Source organism: Pelodiscus sinensis, chromosome 12 (assembly GCF_049634645.1).
Source record: "Pelodiscus sinensis isolate JC-2024 chromosome 12, ASM4963464v1, whole genome shotgun sequence".
In the NCBI taxonomy this organism is placed as follows: Eukaryota; Metazoa; Chordata; order Testudines; family Trionychidae; genus Pelodiscus; species Pelodiscus sinensis.
Genome location: NC_134722.1, coordinates 7,855,332 through 7,876,009, shown reverse-complemented (window position 1 = coordinate 7,876,009; position 20,678 = coordinate 7,855,332). Strand labels below are relative to the sequence as shown.

Sequence of the window (20,678 nt, the reverse complement as noted above, 5' to 3'; positions counted from 1 at the left end):
TGCGGCTGTCCAGAGTCCCAGAGCACAGTGCGCACAGTGCCTGGAGCCCCAGCACCAGGCTGCCCAGCAAAGCCATGGCAGTGATGGCTACCCAGCAGATTGGCAGGGCAGCGGGGCCAGCAGGAGGTGGGGAGCCAGCTGGGAGGCAAGCGGCCAGAAGTGCCGGTGGCAGGGGTACAAAAATGACCTCCCTTAGTTTGGCAAAATCCCTCATCCAGGACCAGTTAGGTACCAAAGGTGCCAGATCTGGGAGGTCCAACCTGTACTTATTCTTATCTTTATTATATTAATTCTCACAATTTATATTTATATTCATTAATGTGAAGGTGAGAAGACAGGTAAGGTAATGTGTCTGAGGTCAGGTCTGCCCTAGACCTGAAAGGTCGGCTTAAGGTCCTCAACTCCAGCTATGTATTCTACATATGTATTCTACATAGCTGGAGTTGGTTTACCTTAAGTCGAGCTTGGCACTGTCCACACTACAGCAGCAAGTGCTCCTGTCAGCTTTCCTTACTCCTCACAACTGCCAGGGAAGGGGGGAGATGATGTTGCGGTTAACTGGGTAGCCGTTAACATCCCTACTGTAAAATATTTTGTCCTTTCTGGGGAAGGGGAGGGGGGCAGAAAGATTATCTCCCTGGCCTATCTGTTCTGCTATCCCAGAATTTGGTCCCTTGCTCCCCTGGCATACTGTCATTGGAAGAGGAATATAAGTGTTTGGAAAGCACTTAATATCTTCTAAAGTGCTAAGTGTTCTCATAGCTTTGCCCAAGACTACAGATTTACACATTCGAAGTACACAGCTCAAGAAAGGGAATCCCCTGAACTGTCATTCAGGCTAAAATTCGACACTCTCCGCGGGGGGCTGAACAAAGACCCCAACTACCTTACCCATTACAAAGATAGCTTCCCCAATTATCACCTCTAATACCATTAGCTCACAGACATCTACCTTTCCCCACCTCTAATATCATTAACTCACAGACATTTACCTTCCTTCCCCTCCCCCCCCCTGCATCCTCCTCCTGTTCTGAAATGTGATTTGTCCTTTTCATATATGTTCATTTTTTTTAATTGTATCCTTCGGTATATATGGCTGTGACTATTTTCTTCCACTATTTGATCTGAGGAAGTGGGTCTGGCCCACGAAAGCTCATCATCTAATAAACCATCTTGTTAGTCTTTAAAGTGCTACATAGTCCTGTATTTTGTTTCAGCTCAAGAAATTGTGTTCTCTTACACTAAAATTAAGTTTTAGTCCAATCAATGTTTTCTCCAAAATCCTCAAAAACCTTTGTTTTGTGCAAGAAAACACCACAGATACACAGTATGATCCATGCATAACCATTTGCACAAATAATGAATCAACACCTGATTCCAGTTTGGTTAGCAGTCTTGTTTCCACTGGGAATATACCCCCCCAACATAATTTGTATCCCACTGTTCAGTGAAATTCTGCAAATCCAATTGCAGACAGATCACAGGAATAACAGTGACATTAAGTCACGTGACTTCTAGGCTGCTTAAATAGGGATTACAAAATAAAAGCTACTTTAAAAAAAGATATTGCTGATTAATTTAAAATTAATAATTACAAAAAAAGTGTTATTACACAAATGACTATTCCAATTACTTGAAAAGCTTAAGACTTTCCAACAGCATTGAGCCATGTCTCCACTTTCCTTACATATAAGCAGTTGCTGGAAAGCTCCTTTACTCCCTCACACTCTGCAATCCACAAGACTGCAGCACTATTCGAACACAACAGTAATGCTCTGGCAGGTCATTCTGTAAAGCTGTAAAGTGATTTACGTAAAGCCTACCCGAGTCTTAAAACAAAGCTACCTGCAAAGCACAGGACTGGAGTAACAGACTTCTAGTTAACGGAAAGTAACAGATTAAACTTTGACCTTTCAAAGGCAAAGTGCTGCAGTATTTCATACCTGAAGGAACGCGGCACTGCATATAATTCCAGTGGAGGTATGGACAGTAGACAGCAACTGTCTGACACTGATAAAAATTCACCTTCACAATGGCAGACATGTGATCCTGATCCTCAGGCTGAGACAAAGCTCAAAGAATCATATAAAATCTCTGTGCAGAGAGATTAAGTTACCGAGACAGAATCAGTGTCTACTTTAGTAAAAGGAAAAGTCACTTTTCATTATGCCTCTCTAAGATCCAGGAAAGGCCCTTTATTAACAAAGTCAGCTCTGGCTTGCTCTAGATACTGTTCTGCACTTGACTCACCTATTATTGAGTATTTACGCCACATACAGTGTGACCTTGAATATTGGGTAACAGAATAAGCAATAACAGAATAACTTGGTTTTCTATAACTGAATTTCAAAAAGGACTCTCCCACTCCCCATGTAACCCTTATATAAATGCTCATCTCTGAGACCAAGAGGTGAATTTTGATAAGAGACTGTACACTTTTATGGTAAAATTTAGAGAACTATTCTAAAGTCCCTTTTGCCAGTCTCTTATCACCACTTTGTATTGTTTCATTCTACAGCAGGTACATACATTTAAGTAAGGAAACATTAGAAGTTTTCCCTTTTATCTTTAAAAATAGGAATGCTTGCCCACTCCCCAACTTTCCAAAAAAGCAACAGCTATATGTCACTTTTACAACTATCTGATTTTAAAAATGGCTATATCAGCTGTACCAAGAACATTAAAAACTTCATCACATGACTGCACGTGCTTTTATGTTGGCCACCCATTAAAATTGCCACCGAAACATCAAAAACTCTGAACAATTACACAAAACGAAGCTAGAATTATCAAAACATATACAGTAAAAGCCTGGTTATCCAGCACTCACTCAACAAGAAAGCTCAATTAACCAGCATTTCTGATATCTCCCAATACAAATCTAGTAACTGGGACTAGGTTACTGCCCAACAGGTTATGCAATTGCACATTCTGAACCCTAGCTTTATGCAGAAGACAAGTAAGGAAACTGAAATCAGGGGCTTGTTCAAAAGAGCAGTTGACGCATGTCATTACAGAGTTTAGCCAATCTTCTACATCTATAATGATAATTGATGTAGATAACGATCCTGAAGTGCCTTTTGAATCAAAGATTAAATTATATTAGCATAGTTTTATCATTAATTGTATTTTTAGTGATCTGGTTGTACACTGTGTGCTGCTCACAGTGAATGTAGTCTCATAAGATAACCTACTGTACAGAAAGTTTTTACTTTACACACCTAAGTGTTTCGAGAAATCAACCACTCTGCAGCACTCTACTACTACTGATGTGGTGAATACGGGATTACTATTTTATACTTAATTGATTTTATTGTATTCGATTAACAGCACACTCCATTCCCCAAATGTTCCCAATAGCAGACCTTTTACTGTCGCAATTTTAAGGTATTTATAAATGTCACCTATCACCAACAAACGTGACAACTTTAGAATACAAAATTAGCCTTAAATTTAATGTAAATTCCTACATCATATTTTGTCCCTGAAATGATTCAGTGAAGTCTGTTAAGACCTTGACAGAGGACTAGTCTACCATGGTGCATTAGTCTGTACAAGCAAAAGTGTAAATTCTCATGTACACTAGTGTGTCACATACTACCTGTCCTACGTGGACTCTGACATGTACTAAGGAACTTTTACTGTGTGTAAGCAATGTAGTCCAATTTCAAAACACTACTACATTAAGATACACCAGGGAACTTTTACTGAATGTCAGCAGGGCCCACAAAGGACAGTTAATGCATGACAGGTGAGTGTGCATTAGAATTTGCGTCTCTCCTGGTGCACGTGAAGGCATCGCATAGACATGCCACACTGCAACCTGAACTGTAGTAAAAGGGATCTGACCAGCAGGGATGTGGGGTTTCTACTGAGTACACTGACACTGATTCTACAAAATACAACAAACAGCAAAAACAACCCAAGTTATAATACATAGAAGGTAGGGTAGTAGGATGTCGTGAAGACTAGGACTTTGACAAGGCTCAAAAAAGAGCTAGATAATTCATGGAGGTTAGGTCCATGGCAATCAATGGCAAATAAATAAATGGAGATATACCTACCTCATAGAACTGGAAGGGACCTTGAGAGGTCATCAAGTCCAGTCCCCTTTCCTCACTGCAGGACCAAGGACCATCCCTGACAGATTTGTCCCAGATCCCTAAGTGGCCCCCCTCAAGGATTAAACTCACAACCCTGTTTTTAGCAGGCCAATGCTCAAACCACTGAGCTATCCCTCCCCTAGCCAGGATGGGTAGGATTGGTGTCCCTAGCCTCTGTTTGTCTGGATGACCAGAGAGGGATCACATGACAATTACCTGTTGAGTTCACTCCCTCTAGGACATCTAGTATTGGCCACTGTCAGCAGACAGGATACTGGGCTAGATGAACCTTTGGTCTAAACCAGTATGGCCGTTCTTATGTTTTAGTCCCCAGTCTGTTTTCACAAACAACAAAGATTCAGGTACAGGCCTTCCTCGCTATAAATCCAAGATACATTCCAAAAAATCTTGGACTTATAGAGAAACAACTTAAAGCAGGGAATTTTCTTCCTGTGGCAGACTTCCATTTGCGCAAATTGGTTGGGTTTTTTCGCGCGACTTAAAAGCAGGAAATGGGAGTACTTATAACACATCGGTTCCTATAAGCATCAACAACTTTAGTGTGGAACAGATGTATACTGGGCCAACTTATACTGGGGATGCTGTGTATACACTAGGGACATCAATGTTATTGGTTAATCTTGTTGACTACACACTATGGACGTAAGAGAGCAGTCGATCAGTTGACTACCCTATAAGCTAGTTGAGTTGACTACTCACATCTCACCCCCCTTTGCTGCCTCTATAGAAGAGGTTAAATTGCAGAGCCGCAGCAGAGTTTGGTCTCGGCATGAGCTGGTACTGAGCCGGGCTGTCTTCCCTTATCAAGTAATCGAGCAGTTGATAACATTTTTATCAACTACTCAATTACTAAAATAACCCAATTTTAACGTCCTTACTACGCACATTGCTCCGCTCTTGCTATCTCTATCACAGGCACCCCCTTGCTGCCTCTATCATAGGATCCGCCTAATCCCCATCCCTGCTCCACTGCTTCTGATACAGTATGAAGGGGGTAGGTTGGAGCCAATATGCACAGGGAGCTGGCTTTCAAGCATGCTCTCCACACGTGCCAGCTCCATGGACCTGCTTTCCCCCACCCCGTGCTGCCTCCTACACAGGCAGCGGGTCGGGGGGGAGCAGGCAGGAACCGATGCTAGGGGTTCCCTGGGAGTGGAGTTGGACTGCACTAGCTGCCACCCCCACACCCAGCGACTATTCAATAGCAGTGTAACCACTAAAATCTCATGCGGTTACACAACTATTCAATTACACATTAATATCCCCAGTACGCACTGGCCTGGGCAAAAAGAGAGAAAGTGCCAAATTGCCATTAGCTTAAAAATCAGAGTCCTGACAGCGTCCCTGCCCCAGACAGCTATAAAAATTCAGTGTTTCTTCCTCTTAACCAACAATAGGAAAATTCATTGTGTGCTTGTATTGCTAAATGTACAGGTAAAACACAGAGCCCCAAGGTGAGTTTTCACAGGTCTATACTTACCTTGATAAGTTTAAGATGTAATTTTAAATCTATGGACATCTCATCTCCATCTATTTCCTATTCTCATTCCATATGCAAAGCCTTGGCCAAGTTCCTGTCAACAGCTAAGTATCACCCAGCTTGCACATTGCTAGAAACACCAATTACTTTAATCTCTTTTCTGGCTTCCCGCCACTTTTTCCAGTCCCTCACCTGCCTTTTTATCCACTCCCCACAGCAAAGCATCCTATACAAATCTTTCAGTTCTCTCTCTGCTTCTCTTTTCCCTACACTTTTTTCCCCTCCCAATCTTCTCTAAGGCCCGTAGCCATAAAAAGTGTTTAGGTTCCTCATTTTTAATTATTTCATTAGAAGTTAGGATCCCAAATACCCTTGTGAATCTGGGTCTCAATTCCTTTGGTGTATTTAGAGTCCGTTCCCACCTCTCTGGTACATACCTTCCTCCCTGTTGTCCCCTAATCTAGTCTTGTACTCCCTCTCCTCTTAATCCCATGTGATTTAAACCACTTCAGGAAATCTCTCCCTATCCTTATCAATATTTTCTCCACTAAGTTGTTTTCTACACTAATATTTTTCCTGGCATACTGAATTTTCCTTGTCTTATTTAACATATGTAGAACAAAGGAGCGTATCTTCATTTACATAAAGTACTAAATGAAAGTGTTAAAAAACGAACATAAAATGAGGCATGCTGGGTCAGACCAAAGGGCCATCTATCCTGCCCCCCAACCGTGGCCAATACCCACCCAGAGGGAACAAAAAGAACAGGTAATCAAGTCACCCATTTCCAGCTTCTGACAAACAGAGGCTAGGGACACTATTCCTACCCATCCTGACTAATCCTCCATTAATGTATCTATTTCTTTTTTGAATCCTGTTCAAGTCCTGGTCTTTACAATATCCTCTGGCAAGTAGCTCCGCAGGTTGACTGTGCATTGTGTGAAGAAAAACTTACTTTTGTTTTAAGCCTGTTACCTGTTAATCTCATTTGGTGCCTCTTGTGTTACGGGAACAAGTACATAACATTCTTGAGTTAAGGGAACAAGTACATAACTTTTCCTTATTTACTTTCTCCATGCCAGTCATAAATTTATAAGGAAGACAAGCCCCTTCTTGAGCCCACTGTGTAGGCCAGCAGGGGGTTTAGACTCACGACTTTGGTGTTATTAGCACCATGCACTAACCAGTTGAGCTAGCTGGGCCAGCAGAAGGGTTTTGTGTCCTTCTGTGCTAGGTCATCAGCTCTGCACAGTAGTGCACAAAACATTTCAACTGCTACTGAAATCAATGAAAGTTGAGGTAGTTCGGCATCTCACAGGATTACATCTTTAACTTATTTTTAAATCTTGAAGCTGTATCCACAAAAGTAAGAGAAAGAGTTAAGTGGGATTGTGCTGTGAAGTTATCAGTCCAACAGAGAAAAAGACAATGTACTACTAATGGAATTTTTTTCAATTTAGAAATGACAAAAACCCACTGACAGCAGTATCCTTCTCACCATGATGTTCTCCCTTCTGCTTCTGGACCTGAAACAGTCCATCCTTACAAAGAATACTAAACTATATAATTCACTACCAAGGAAGCATATTATTTACTAACACAATTATCTAGAATTTCTTCTATTAAAACAATTTTTCTAAAATTACCAATAAATGTTCAAAAAGTTGTCAGCCCTCATTATATACATTACAGCTCTGAGATTACTTGTTTTTATGCAGGGTTTTAGAATGCATCTCTATAAATATATCTTCAAGTTACATTACTATAATTGAGATGCAATCATCATAATCCTAAAAATATTGTTTCATTGAGTCTATCTCCTTCCACATCTTTTCAGAGTTTAGATATGCTATTGTCAAATCCTCGAATAGATATTAACCAGAAGACCTGATGTACTCACGCTGCCTGTACACACAATCAACAAGGGCTTTGGATTGACTGAAACTCTTGAAATTCCAGACTTATAGCAGTCTAGGATTATGACACAGGGCTTAATTCTGCACTACCTTTCACCTATTATAGAGCATTTACACCTGTAGTATGTTACCTTTCTGATTTGGTAGCATTTGATACAAGTACTAGCCAAGGCGTACGGCATCTGAGAAACAAACCCAGAGTTGATAACTCACTGAAACAAGGCAGTTCACATTTGTAACAAAATTTTACTCCACTCTTCCATAGGTGGGACAGAACAGTTGGAAACCCCATGCATAAGACTTCCTCCATAAGACCTCAATCACAGCAGGGATGTGGCAGAGGGGATAGCAGATCTGCCTCTGCATAGATCCACCAACCTAGATTCAAGTCATTGGGTTACATTAGAATGTACAGAGCAGACAGAGAGAGGCATTTACCCCCAAAAGAACATAGTGCAGGCTACATCTCTGGGCTGTAAACTGGTGGTTGACTTTAGGTCTTAAGATTGTTCAGAAACCTTTTTTTTTTTTAAATCAGATTCAGGTAGACTTGACTTCCTCAATTCACATTCCAGGGGGCTAGAAACTATTTTTAAAAAGGCAGCAGCTTAAATTCTGCAGCAATGGCCAGGAAAAAAAATTCCACTTACTACTACTGAGTTGGTGTGTCAAAATCCTAAATTACAAATTTTAACATACCAAATATTTTACAAGTTTACCCGTCTAAGCTAAGGGCTTATCATTTGAATGTGGTTTGTCATATTGACTGACTGTACTTTGGAACACTAAGCTGGCAACACATTTTTCTGTCTGTTAACCCATCAGTGATCTTTCCTTTCAAGATTCAACAAGACAACAAAGATCAAAAAGTTGAACTATTTTCACAAGCATGTCAAATTACTCCATTTTCAGTATTAATCTATTAGTAGTAGTAATAGCAGCAAGTGTCATTATTACTCATTAAAAAACATCAAGCATTCTGTTTTCAGAACACACCAGACAAGCAAAATCTGTTGGTTCTTTTCCATGCTTCACCTGCATCTCAACTGCTGTGCCAGACTATTAATTTATTCCCCTTGGGAATTAATGCCTTCATAAACCACACGTAAGAACTATTTGATTCAAATTCACATAGCACAAAGTATTTGAAATAAAAGTCAAAATGAGCAAGTTGAGACAATAAGGTGAGACAGACATACAGTAAGGTGATTTGACATGTGTTTCTTTAGTATGGGTTGTCTGTTTTTCTACAAATCTGACAAATTACATACAGAATTCTCAGACTGAGCCAATATTTCAGAAGATCTTCTAAACCTGTTATGAATGCACATAGTCCTGTTAATTTCAGTGCAATTACCGGTACTTATGTTCTTGAAGCATAGGTGTAAGTATCAGGGCATATGTTTATACATTCATATCTTCAGGAAACCACAACAAAGTGATGAAGTCACAACTTAGGGTCTAGACACCATAGTACCCTATGCAGTATATAATAAGCAGGGTAAGCCCAGGGGTTATCAAACTTCATAGTGTAATTCACAATACAATTGTATTATGGATACCTCACTTGCACTTGCAAGGAGGACATGGATTGTCTTTCTAGTTGAGTGCTCATGATTTAATCTCTCCATTTTGTGTGTTCTGTTCCTCCCAGATGGAAACAGAAAGGCATCTCCATTTAAGAAGCTAACCCTGTGGACCACCAGTAGCACTGCCCGGACCAGTTTGAGAAGCCATGGAATAGAATGCGAGGTGCTCCAAGGAATTACAACTTCTTCATCTATCTCAGCTCTAGTGCATTGTGTAAGAGAGGTTTCAGATATCTACTACTTACAAGGGTGCCATTTTTATTAACTGTGATGTTAGCACTGTTTACTTTAAATCCTTTTATTTTTCAATTTTGATTAGAGCATCAGCATGAGATTAAAAGTCTCAGACTAGTTTCTTATTCAATGGCTGCAGAAACTGAAAATATAATTGATGTTATCCAGTAGACTGAACCAGCCAAAGAGAGCAGCAAATATCAGCTGACACACACACTCTACTGTTAATTGTAGTTACCAATAATGGGATTTGGGAGATAGATTTTTTTTTGGCAGGGTAGGAAGGAGGAGAATGGAGAGAAGACCTAGCCATATCTGACATTCCATTGATTACACTCAGGTCCCTTCCAATTTCACCCTCTGAAGGAATGAGATGTAGACACTGCCCTAGGGTTTAGGGAGGGAGCAGGCCCACTGCCAAGACATGTCCTATCCTTTCTTCAGAAGGGGAGTAACAGCAGAGCCCTGTCTAGCAACTTGTGGAAGGGTACTCCAGAGGAGGCCCAACTTGTAATGCGGTGAAAACTGCAAAAGCAAGTGAGAAACGGAAAGACAGCATAGGGAGATGGAGGCCAGTTGAATGGGAGAGGGGAAGCAGGAGACAAGATAAAGAGGAGCACAGCAAGGTGGGGAAGGGTTGGGGCAGCAGAACAAGACTGGGGTAGAGCACTTCAGGAAGGAGGGCAAGAGGAAGCGGTGGTGAAAAAGAGCAAGGGGATACCAGGGGACAAAGAAACCAAGAATGGGGGCAGGAGAGGGAGCAGATGAGTGAGGACTGAGCGGCTGGCCAGTGGTGATCGTGGAGCCTGGGGGCAGCAAAACAGGGAGAGGGGCTGGCTGGTGAGGGGAGGAGGCAGGGGCAGCAGAGCAGAGCAACGGGCTGGCTGGTGGGGAAAGGGGGCAGGGGCAACAGAGCAGGGCGAGGGGTTGGCCGTTGAGGGAGAGGGAGCTGGGGCAAGAGGTAGGCTGGTGGGGAAGGGACCTGGGGGCAGACACCACAGGGGAAGGGGACGGCCAGCAGGACAAGGCGAGATGGCAGGGACAGCAGAGTGCGGGGGGGGGGGGGTGCGGTAAAGGGGGGCAGAGCGAGGCAGGGGGCTGGCCGGCGGGGGAGGGGCAGAGGGAGGGACTGGGGTAGCAGAGCAGGGGGAAGGGAGCTGGGGCGGCGGGGGGGGGGGGGGTTGGCCGGTGGGGGGGCGGGGGCGGAGCAAGGCGGGGTGGGGACGGAAGCCGGGAGGGCCCACGGGAGGCCCCTGGGCGCGTGCCGCGCCGGCCCCGCACTCACCGCAGCCGGCCCCTCCGTGCCGGGCCCCCGGCGGCTCAGAGGGCAGCGCGGAGCCAGGCGCCCCGGTGCTGCTGGCGCGGAGCGGCTCGCGCCGGGGCCGAGCCCATGCCGGCGGCGCCCCTGGCTCTGCGGGCGGCGGCCGCTCGGAGCTGCGGCACCGGAGGCTCGGCGAATCCCGGAAACCAGAGAGGGCGCGGCCCCGCGCCGGAAGCGAGACTCCCCTCATGGCGCATGCGCCCCGGCCGCGCGGAGCTCACGGGAAGACGCATGCGCACTACGGCCGGTTCCCCAGCTGCCTCTCGGAAGCGCGCGTGTTCCCCCGACTGGCGGTGGAATGTACACGCCGGGCAAGGGTTAGGCAGTGCGCATGCGCTCCAGCTGGCTTGTCTAAGCAGCTGGATCTAGGTACATTTCATAGAACTGGAAGGGACCTGGAGAGGTCATGGAGTCCAGTCCCCTGCTCTCAGGGCAGGACCCAGCACTGTCTAGGTAGCTGTCTGTCTAACCTACTCTTAAATATCTCCAGTGATGGAGAGTCCACAACCCCCCTGGGCAATTTATTCCAGTGTTTAACCACCCTGACAATTAGGAAGTTTTTCCTAACGTCCAACCTAAACCTCCCTTGTTGCAATGTCAGTAACTCTGCATAGAGTTAAATTAAGTAACTATGCAACAGTCCTACTTGGCTCTACTGCATCTTGTATGTGAAATGGGAGGGTGGGGTGAGTGGGTGCTATAGATCAGTTTCTTATTGCATGATGGGTGGGATGTGTTATTTAGTGCCCGGAGTGAAATATGTAATGAAAGCAAGCACACACTATAGATTTACAGAGGAATGCGGAATTAGGGTGCCTGCATTCAGTATATTTATCAGAGCAAGCTCTTTTGCAGATATAGAAATGCACTAGATAAAAGGTTCTCAAGCTGGAAACTGTGAAAGGTTGACATGAGACCATGACCTTTCTTTTGGGGGCGATGGTATAGACATCATAAACTGTTCATGGTGCACTGACTTGTATCCACCATTAATAGGCCCTCAAAAGGTTCCAGAGCTTACAGTACTTACTAGGGCTGTCAATTAACGTGCATTAATGCCTGCAATTAATGCAGGACAAAATTAACATGTTAAAAAAATTAACACACGTTAATCGCAGACGTTTCTGTGTGGCGCTCTCCCCATGCCTATTTGCTCCTGCCCTTCCCCCCTTACCCTCTGTGCTGCTGCCTCTCTATCAGAGGCAGCAGCATGGGGTTGGGGAATGGGCAAGCAGATCTGGTGCTCATAGGAAGCCTGCTTAAAGTCAGCTCCTCAAAGGCGCCGGCTCCTGCGCCCCCCTTCCCCAATTCTTCCTCTAATACAGAGGCAGCAAGGCAGGGAGAGTGCATGTAGTCGATAGGAATAACTGATAAACCTGAGTTTATCAGTTAATCATTTTTTCATCCCTAAACTAACATCCCTACCCTGTGGAGCTACCTCCCCCTCCCATTGTTTATACAGCCACTCCCTGAGTTGCGAACGGTCGAGTTATGACCATTCGCGCTTACGACCAAAGCTCCCATGGAGCGGTCGTAAAGGCGGTCCCTGAGTTACGAACGCGACCCGTGCTTACGAACAGCGCGGTCGCGTGTAACTCAATGGGGTCCGAGTTACGAACAGTTCGAGTTACGGACCAAGTGTTGGTCCGTAACTAGTTCGTAACTCAGCGAGTGGCTGTAAATGTGTACTTGCTGAAAATTTCAGCAGTCACACTTTTATCAAAATACATTTTAACATCCCTGCTCTGAAGTGTTTGTAACTCTGAACAAAACTCTCACGGTGGTTCTTTCAAAAGCTTACCCCTGAACATTAACTTAATACGGCTGTAACCCAGAGGCACTAAGACCACTAACAAGGGAAAATAAAATCTACATCTACAGCCTTAGCTGAGAAGCACCAGGCTTTTAGCTCATGCAGTAAAGGCACGTGGCTTTAGCCCCTTAGTTTGCACGTTCAATACCTTCTGCCAATGATCGGGCTCTATCAGTTGTACATGTAGGGGCTTGTCCAGGATGAATTCCTGTAAGATCTCGTCAGAAGCTTCATTCCCATCCTGCCGGTGACCGAGTCAACTCTACACAGTTTTGCAATTTTACCATGCAGAAGTAAAATGCTGCTTTGAATCATCTTAATTCAAACGAAACAAGGAAACAAAGATCATATTGGTCCAAATGTCAATGGTCTCAGCAAACCAGCAGCCTATTACCAAGTTTCTTGTAGGTTTCAAGTGAAAGGAGAGATTCAAGAAGGGTTGTAAGGTAAGATAAAGGTGGGTTTTGTGGATGTTTATGGGGAGCTCCTCCAAAGCATAAGCAGTAGCCTGGGAGAAAGTACAATGGTGCTTTTTTTAAAATATAACAAGTTGGATGAAGGCTGGCATCATGGGACAATCACAGTTGTAACGTGGGAATATGGTTCTAAAAGAAACAATTTTAGAGGATGAGTCTTGCTAATGTGATAATCCACACTCATACTCCCAAAGGGCATGGTTTGAAACAGGGGTGAGCTTGCTTGGATCTGGCCCCCAAGACTCCGAGCCTCTCGCCCCCCCATTGGGGAGCCTGCACTGGTGCTCCAGCTCCCCCCCGCTGTGGGGTTGGAGCACACAAAATCTACTAGCCCCCCCTCCCCAGGCTCTGGATTTTTTTTCCACTTGTGTGGCCCCTGACTGATTATCCTGTAGATCAGTGGCCCCTGACCCAAAAAAGATTTCCCGCCTCTGGTTTGGAAGTTAAGCAGATAGCACATGAACAATCCAGCAGATGGTGCTAGGTGGCACCAATGCACAACAGTCCTATTAGAACCGCAATGGCCTAGTGCAGGGGTTCCCAAACTTTTTGACATGGGGACCAGTAAATCCATTCACGAGCTTTCGGAGGACTGGTAACATTCATTTGCATATTTGCATATTCATTAAGCAAATAACGAATATGCAAATATCTTGGTTTTGGTCCTCCCAAAGCCCCCAGAGCCAGCTTTAGCAAAGCTTTTGATATGGCCACCCACAACATTCTTACTAGCAAGTTAAGGGAATATGGATTGGAAAAATGGACTGTAATCCAATAAAACCCTGCACCACCACATCGTGTATTGAAAAGGGGCTCATTTATTTTCAGAAAGGTGACACCATCTTTGGAATTTTTTTATTCATATTCTCATTCCGGATGGTGAATGCCCCAGGTTCTTTCCATTCTGACACATTGTAGTGCCTTTAAACCTCACTGTCAGTAGTGGGGATATTTAAAAGGCACTGCTTTTACATTTTTATTCAGGATCTGCGTGCACCCTGAACTGTCCTGCTCCCCACTGGCCGATTCTCTCCCTGCCCCCCCCCCCCCCGCCCTGGGCCAGCCCCGCTTCCCTGCCCCCCGCCAGCCAATTCTCTCCAGATCTCTCCTGGTAAGCCCTGCTGCCCCCGCCAGCCCTGTTTCCGCCGGCTGGTTCCCCAGCCAGCCCCGCGATCTCCCCCAGCCAGCCTCACTGCCCCCGCCAGCCGGTTCTCACCCCCCACCCCGCAATCTCCCCTGGCCAGCTCCACTGCTTCCTCCCCCCCGGCCAGCCCTGTTTCCGCCGGCCGGTTCCCCCAGCCAGCCCTGCTTCCGCCGGACGGTTCCCCTCCCTATCTCCCCCGGGCAGCTCCACTGCCCCGACCCTGCTTTCCTGCGGCCCATATCCAACCTCCTCTCCCGACTCCACAGCTAGCAATAAGAGCTCACTGGTAACCCTCACTATGCCTCTGCCGGGAGCCTGAAACATACGGCTGCATCCGCCCAACCCGGCTGAGGGCTTGGGGAACCTGGCGCTGCACAGGCAGTCCGGGAGCCCGGAACACCCTGGCAGCCACGCTAAGGCCTGGTATTTTTTTCCCGTGGCCTGGTATCGGGCCTTGGCCTATAGTTTGGGAAATGCTGGCCTAGTGGATTTCTGGAGTGAATGATGTGCCAACCTGCATTTTTAAAACTCCATCACTTTTCCACTAACACTATAAAAACAAAGGGTATGTCTACACTGCCACCCTAGTTCTAACTAGGGTGGCTAATGTAGGCATTTGAAGTTGCAAATGAAGCCCGGGATTTAAATATCCCAGGCTTCATTTGCATCTTGCCGGGTGCCGCCATTTTTAAATCTCCGTTAGTGCGGACTCCGTGCCTGCGGTTACACGCAGCACGGAGTAGGTAGTTCGAATTAGGCTCTCTAATTCGAACTCCTGGTACACCTCCTTCCACGAGGAGTAACGATAGTTCGAATTAGAGAGCCTAATTCGAACTACCTACTCCAGGCCGCGTGTAGCCGCGGGCAAGGAGTCCGCACTAACGGGGATTTAAAAATGGCAGCGCCCGGCAAGATACAAACGAAGCCCGGGATATTTAAATCCCAGGCCTCATTTGCAACTTCGAATGCCTACATTAGCCACCCTAGTTCGAAGTAGGGTGGCAGTGTAGACATACCCAAAGTGTGTATGTGTGCACTCTCCACCATCCCCCAAGAAATCCCCGTGCTAGAAGCCCAGTAGTGGCCTGCAACCAGTGTATGTCCACGCTAGCTAGACAGAAGTTCAGTACAGACAGTGGTTTGATTTCAATTTTGTAAATGGATTTTTATTGAAGTCCTGCACATCATTGTATTATGGTAGTTGATTATTTTCCATTTGATATTATGGCAGATGCTTGCAAACTATATTTATAAATAATATTCCAAAGTGGGAAACTGGTATTATGCATGTCAAACCATTTACAACAAAAGTGTAAATAGCTGAACAATGGAAAACTTTGACAAAAAAATCACAGATCGTGTAATTTTTTTTGCAGCGTGTGGTTTTTCACTTGTTGCATGTATGCCATCTAGTGGGACTTTGAAAGAAACAGCATAAAGCAATGCCTCTGCTTGTCTACACTAGAAACTCTGGCTCCTTTAACTATTCTGGTATAATTAAAGTGGGGGAAAAAACCCACCTACTGACTGTGGATACAGTTATCAGTATATAAGTGCTCATACTGCCATTGTTTATTTCAGTTCAGAAAGTGAAATAAGCTATCCAAGTATAAGACACCTCTTTGGGTGTGTCTAGACTACATGCCTCCTTCGACGGAGGCATGTAGATTAGCCAGATCGGAAGAGGGAAATGAAGCCGCGATTAAAATAATCGCGGCTTCATTTAAATTTAAATGGCTGCCCCGATCTGCCGATCAGCTGTTTGTCGGCAGATCGGGGGAGTCTGGACGCGATGCCCCGACAAAGAAGCCTTTCTTCATCGACACAGGTAAGCCTCGTGAAACCAGGCTTACCTGTGTCGATGAAGAAAGGCTTCTTTGTCGGCGCGTCGCGTCCAGACTCCCCCGATCTGCCGACAAACAGCTGATCGGCAGATCGGGGCAGCCATTTAAATTTAAATGAAGCCGCGATTATTTTAATCGCGGCTTCATTTCCCTCTTCCGATCTGGCTAATCTACATGCCTCCGTCGAAGGAGGCATGTAGTCTAGACACACCCCTAGTGTCCACACTAGGGATTATATCAGTAGAACATCACTCACCTAACAGACATACTAATATTAATACAGGCTGAACCTCTCTAGTCCGGCACTCTCTGATCTGGCAACATCCGTGGTCTGGCATGATTTTAGTTAGCTGGATGTCCCCTTATCATGGGTGTGGCCAAGTTTCTTGCGGTTCCATAAAATTGTTTACAACCACCAGTCCTGGCTGTCAGTGTTCTGTGTTGTTGTTTAGTTCCAATTTACCCCTAAATATCTTCTAAGAGCCCTGTAAGCAGTGGAGGTTTGATAAAGCTGCTAGACAAATTGACCTCTCATGGTTCAGCAAATTCTCTGGCTCGGCACCAGTTAGGTCCTGAGGATGCTGGACTAGAGAAGTTAATCCTGTATAACTTTTTCTAGTTTAGCCCAAAACTTAATCATGCAGCATAAGCAATGTAAAAGCCGGGGCCCAAACCATCACTGTGGGCATGTCTACACTGGAGAGTCCACACTACCAAGCCAGGGTATGTCTACACTACCCTGCTAGTTCGAACTAGCGGGGGTAATGTAGTCATCCACAATTACAAATGAAGCCCGGGATTTGAATTTCCCGGGCTTCATTTGCATGAAGCCGGCCGGCGCCATTTTTAAATGCCGGCTAGTTCGAACCCCGTGCCGTGCGGCTACACGCGGCACGGAGTAGCTGGTTCGGATTAGGCTTCCACGAGGAGTACAGCTAGTTCGGATTAGAAGCCTAATCCGAACTAGCTACTCCATGCCGCGTGTAGCCGCGCGGCACGGGGTTCGAACTAACCGGCATTTTAAAATGGCGCCGGCCGGCTTCATGCAAATGAAGCCCGGGAAATTCAAATCCCGGGCTTCATTTGCAAGTGCGGATGACTACATTACCCCCGCTAGTTCGAACTAGCAGGGTAGTGTAGACATACCCCCAGTTATTGCCACCAGAAATAACCCTCAGTTCAAAATTGTTATTTCGAAATAGCATTAGTGTGGATGCTCAGCTGCTGTTATTTTGAAATAACTACTCCCCAGACCTGCCTCTGGAAAGTTCCACTACATGCATCTGACAAAGTGGATTTTTGCCCATGAACGCTTATGCTTCAATACTTCGGTTAGTCTATAAGGACTCCTCGCTGCTTTTACTCCCCAGAGCCATTCAAAATAATTACTCCCCAGTGCTTCCTGGGGCTCTAAGATGAGGTAGCGCGTCCACATTAAGGGAGCCTGCCTCATGCTAAGTTCGAGGCTTTTCTGTTGTGTGGATGTACCATTTCAAAATAGTTATTTCGGGAGTTATTATTTCAAAATAACTTATTTTGAAATAATGTTGTAGTGTAGACATAGCCCATGTGTAGATCTCTTAATGCCAATGTAAAGGGGCTATGAAGCTGATAAATCGAGCCATGAGGTTGATAGATCTTTCTTGGGACTCTACTTCCTGTATGGAGTTAACCAGGCCAGATCACCTTTGCACTCAATCCTTTTGGAATAAAGAAGAATTTTCAATCAGTAGTTTCAGGTCTTTGCACCTGGTTGACCATCTTGGTCAATTCCTAGATAATCCTTCTAGCCCTTCGTGTTTGGTATCTGGCCCCTTGTGTTTGGGGTCTAATCCTCCCAGCAAGGCTGGAGGAAAATCAGGTCTCTCCCTCCTGGGTTCCCACCCAGGGACCCTTGTAACAAGTGGTTAAGGCCAGACCCATTTGCTTCCTCTCTAAGCTATTTCCTGTGTCAACTCCCTCTCTCCTCAAGGGACTTGCATTCTCAACAGGGGTCTGCCCTGGGGCCCAACCCCTAGTCTCAGTCCTGAAAGTAGCAAATGACAGGAAACAAAAGTAACAGAAAGAAAAAGTGGCTCCAACTTCTCTGTCCTACCCGGATTCTCCAGCTACCTGTCCAACCACTCTGGGTTCACAATCCAGGCAGTTTGGCTCTCTGCTGTGCAACTCTGTGCCAGGCTCAGCCTTTGGGCAAGGCAAGCAAGGTGGTTGCCTTGGGCCCCACACATTCAAGGCCTCGCGCTGCCCAGCTCCCAGCCCTGCCCACCCGGCCGCTCACTCTCTCCCCTGACTGGGAGCCACGCGGTCGTGCGGCTCAGCCAGACATAGCGTGCTGCCTTGGGCCCCGCAAACTCTTTGACCAGGCCTGCTCTGTGGGGCCTGAGGATGACAGGTCTGTCCATCTCCCCAGATGAGCCTTTCTGAGGTGACCTTCTCCCTTTTGAAGGCTTCTCCTCCAAGGCTCTGGAAATGTAAGGCTGCCTAGGGCAAAAGCTGCTGCTTACCCCCTGCTTGCCTGGTGCTGGGTTTGTGTGCCCTGTCACAAAATGTTCCCAAAAGGTGGAGCCAGGGAGCAGCCAGAGCACTGCTAAAAACTAGGGATGTTAAGGACTAGTCGACTATCCAGTAAGCAAATGCTTATTGGATAGTTGACAGTATAGTTGACTAGTCGCTTGTCCTCCCTCCCACCCTTGTTGCCTCTATCATATAGAGGCAGCAAGGGAGGCGGGGGAGGAAGGAGGGTACTTCAAAGCAGCAGCACTGCATGAAGCCCAGGATCAGCTGTGTGGTGCTGGCCCTTTGAAATGCCGCAGCGGTGTTTCAAAGAGGCAAGCGTCGCCCTATCGACTAATCAAATAGTCGATGCAAAAATGCATTGACTATTCAATTAACATCCTTACTATAAACCAGGTGCAAGTTAAGGCGATTGCACTAGCTGGCTGGCAATTGGGGCAGCCCTTGGGAGTAAGTGGTTCCTGACTAGGGATGTAAAATCCTGTTTGTTCAAAAAAGCAATGAATAGTCCTGCAGCACCTTAGAGACTAACAAAAACTGTAGATGGTATTATGAGCTTTCATGGGCACAACCCGCTTCTTCAGATGACCAGAGTTTAGATGTCCAGGTTGCAAAATAAATAGCAGAGAAAAAGAGGGGATGGGAAGGAAAAGAGAAGGGGAAAAAATGTCAGTTGGACTGTCCATGCTAAATGAAGTTGATAGAGTGCTCTTCAGTACTGGTGGTTGGCTTTTTATGTCATTACAATGTGGAATGTAGCAGGTAATCCAGTTAAGGTCTTTGTTTAAACCGCGATTGCAGGTATCAAACTTGTAAATGAAATTAAGTTCTGCAGCTTCCCTTTCAAGCTGGTTTTTTAAATTGTCTTGTAATAATATGGTAACTTTGAGATCCATTAATGAGTGCCTGGGCTAGTTAAAATGTAACCCAACAGGTTTCTGTGTGTTACCTTTTCGAATATCTTATTTGTGTTCATTAATCCTTTGTCATAGAGACTGTATTGTTTGGCCAATATACATGGCAGAGGGGCATTGCTGGCACCTGTTTAATTAGTTAGCCAATTAACCCTTAAGTTTAACTGATTAACTGGTTAAACAGGTGGGCTGGACCATCACCATCCCCTGCCTTCCTCTCTGTGGGCAGGGACTGCTCCAGGCTGGCTTCTTTTGGCCCCATGCAGGGCTGGTGTCTCCCAGACCCATATGGGGGCCTGGCAGGGCTGAAGCAGTCCTCCACTGATGGTGAGCCGCTGGCAGGGTGATGCTTACTGGGTAACTGGTTATCTGTTAACATTCCTACTCCTGACCAAAGGTACAAATGTGGCATGGAATCACAGCATAGTGGTGAAATATGCTCTCTCTGTTTTCAACAGACAAATGGAGTACTGCTCCGTAACTAGGACCCCAAGGTGTTACAGTCCATAATAAAATTAATAACTAATAATGATAGTATTTATTATTATCACACAGTGCTTTGAGTTCCTAAACAGAGATCAGAATCCCATTGGACAAAGCTCTGTATGAACAAATAACCTGCTTGGTAAAGCTCAGTCTCTTACTAATTAGACTTCCGATTAAAAATGAAAGTTAAGAATCCAATTGACATGTAGAATGTAAACAAAGAGCATAAACAGTGGCATTCCCTTAGTTGAAATGATGAAAAATTAACCACTTTTGACGTTTTCACTTTCGTTTATAGCCACTTTCATTTTGAGGCTCTTAATGTTGCAAAGTTTGGAGCATTCAAGAGAATGTTTAAAACTTTAATTTTAAGGTTGACAGGGTCCTTTTCACTAAGGCAGGGCTACTCAACTTTGGAAGCCCCAAGGGCCACAATGATACTCATAGGACATGCAAGGGCCACAACTTAAGTGTCGTTGCGTATACACATAAATATATGCAAATAGCTTCTTTCACACTGACGGGCATGGATACAAAGATTAAGGCAAGACTATACAACACGCAGGCCTCATTTAAGTCAGTTCTGCTGATATTAATAAAATGCAATATTTATCCAATTTCCACCCATATGACAGCACTTTTAATGAGCAATGACAGTCCAGGAATTTAACTGCTAAACTGCATATCAACAGAAGACCATTCTATTGACTTTTGTTTTGGCTTCACAATTTTTAACAAATCAAACAAAAACTGCTAATACAGCCCTGGAATTTGCTGGAGTATAAGTACAATCAATGCGAAGATTGTGGGTTTCTTGGACTGA

At 45.2% G+C, this 20,678-nt stretch overlaps 1 protein-coding gene across 1 annotated transcript in view; it reads right to left on the bottom strand.

Annotated features, from left to right (window-relative positions):
- The window catches only part of ZDHHC7 (zDHHC palmitoyltransferase 7), a 52,036-nt gene extending 41,189 nt beyond the window's left edge, over nucleotides 1-10,847 (bottom strand). The window contains exon 1 of the mRNA XM_075939972.1: nucleotides 10,629-10,847. The gene's annotated coding sequence lies outside the window, so the exon portion shown is untranslated. The remainder of the gene's footprint in view (nucleotides 1-10,628) is intronic.
- Between the last annotated feature and the right edge of the window lie 9,831 nt (nucleotides 10,848-20,678).